The 2,470-nt window shown below is 47.6% G+C and overlaps 1 non-coding gene across 1 annotated transcript; it reads right to left on the reverse strand.

Annotated features, from left to right (window-relative positions):
• Window positions 1–301: 301 nt before the first annotated feature.
• LOC121602955 lies at window positions 302–459 on the reverse strand. Its single transcript, XR_006006543.1, has one exon. It is a non-coding gene; the product is annotated as a 5.8S ribosomal RNA (ribosomal RNA).
• Between the last annotated feature and the right edge of the window lie 2,011 nt (window positions 460–2,470).

Here is a 2,470-nt window from a genome sequence, read left to right on the forward strand (position 1 = left end):
TTCCGAATCCCTAGACGAGCCGACTTTAGCCTGGAGAGTAGACTGCCGGTGGCCATCGGGAACGACGTAGCATTAGTTCGAACCATGCGGCTTGACACACACCACAAACCCTACGCATCAAACACCACCAACACGAAACGCATCCAACATACGCTCGAGAGTGTCCACTTTCAACGCCCGAGGACCCGCAGACGGGGACCAAGCACGTCATTATGCACAGCGACCGCCCAGTGCGTCGGATGACCCGGGCACCTTCGCGGACGGCCACTGTAGTTAACTAAATGAGACTTTGGTAATTAGTAGGCACTCAAGAATGTGTGCATCGGTCGGGATTAAACGTCCGATGCGCCATATGCGTTCAACTTATCAATGTTCATGTGTCCTGCAGTTCACATTATGACGCGCATTTAGCTGCGGTCTTCATCGATCCATGAGCCGAGTGATCCCCTGCCTAGGGTTTAAAGAGTGCCTTTCGGCGCCGAGTGGCGTAACCGCGTTCAAAGTTTGGTATGCAACACACTCGACCTGCAACAATGGGTTACTCAAACTTGTACAAGTACAAGTGTTGTCTCTTACGAGACGTCTTGATATGCTCTCTACAAAAGCGTGCGCTAGAGTAGGTACAAATTAATGCACGTCCCAGATAGTGACGATCTCTGGGAGGAAGAACCTTAAGGAACTTCCCGCACACATCAAGACTAGGGTTTGGCGTGTCCATGCCGGCGCCGAGTACAAGTTACCGCGTTCAAAGTTTGGTAAGCAGCGCACTCGACCTCCAACACAACACGTCCCGGTCTTGATATGCTCTCTACAAAAGCGTGCGCTAATGCAGGTACAAATTAATGTACGTCCCAGATAGTGACGATCTCTGGGAGGAAGAACTTAAGGAACTCCCCGCACATATCAAGACTTATAGGTGAGAACGGCCATCACCTATTTCTCTTAGTAAAACTCACAACTCATTCCTTGGGTTTGGAAGTGTCCATGTCGGTGCCGAGTACAAGTTACCGCGTTCAAAGTTTGGGTAAGCAGCGCACTCGACCTCCACATAACACTTCACGTCTTGATATGCTCTCTACAAAAGCGTGCGCTAATGCAGGTACAAATTAATGTACGTCCCAGATAGTGACGATCTCTGGGAGGAAGAACCTTAAGGAACTCCCCGCACATATCAAGAATTATAGTAAACTGCCAATTACCTGTTTCTCTTAGTAAATCACAACTCATTCCTTGGGTTTGGAAGTGTCCATGTCGGTGCCGAGTACAAGTTACCGCGTTCAAAGTTTGTAAGCAGCGCACTCAACCTCCAACATAACCCTTCACGTCTTGATATGCTCTCTACAAAAGCGTGTGCCTATGTAGGTACAATTAATGTACGTCCCAGATAGTGACGATCTCTGGGAGGAAGAACCTTAAGGAACTCCCCGCACATATCAAGATTATAGGTACTGCCAATTACCTGTGCCTTAGTAAAACTCACAACTCATTCCTTGGGTTTGGAAGTGTCCATGTCGGTGCCGAGTACAAGTTACCGCGTTTCAAAGTTTGGTAAGCAGCGCACTTCACCTCCAACATACCCTTTCACGTCTTTGATATGCTCTCTACAAAAACCGTGCGCCAATGTAGGTACAAATTAATGTACGTCCCATATGTGACGATCCTGGGAGGAAGAACCTTAAGGAACTCCCCGCACACATCAAGACTTATAGGTGAGAACGGCCATCACCTATTTCTCTTAGTAAAACTCACAACTCATTCCTTGGGTTTGGAAGTGTCCCATGTCGTTGCCGAGTACAAGTTACCGCGTTCAAAGTTTGGTAAGCAGCGCACTCGACCTCCAACATAACACTTCACGTCTTGATATGCTCTCTACAAAAGCGTTGCCTATGTAGGTACAAATGAATGTACGTCCCAGATAGTGACGATCTCTGGGAGGAAGAACCTTAAGGAACTCCCCGCACATATCAAGAATTATAGGTAACGCTGCCAATTACCTGTTTCTCTTAGTAAAACTCACAACTCATTCCTTGGGTTTGGAAGTGTCCATGTCGGTGCCGAGTACAAGTTACCGCGTTCAAAGTTTGGTAAGCACGCACTCAACCTCCAACATAACCCTTCACGTCTTGATATGCTCTCTACAAAAGCGTGCGCCAATGTAGGTACAATTAATGTACGTCCCAGATAGTGACGATCTCTGGGAGGAAGAACCTTAAGGAACTCCCGCACACATCAAGACTATAGGTACGCGGCCAATACCTATTTCTCTTAGTAAAACTCACACCTCATTCCTTGGGTTTGGAAGTGTCCATGTCGGTCCGAGTACAAGTTACCCGCGTTCAAAGTTTGGTAAGCAGCGCACTCGACCTCCAACATACAACTTCACGTCTTGATATGCTCTCTACAAAAGCGTGTGCCTATAGGTACAAATGAATGTACGTCCAGATAGTGACGATCTCTGGGAGGAAGAACC

The sequence above is a fragment of the Anopheles merus genome, unplaced genomic scaffold, assembly GCF_017562075.2.
Source record: "Anopheles merus strain MAF unplaced genomic scaffold, AmerM5.1 LNR4000735, whole genome shotgun sequence".
In the NCBI taxonomy this organism is placed as follows: Eukaryota; Metazoa; Arthropoda; class Insecta; order Diptera; family Culicidae; genus Anopheles; species Anopheles merus.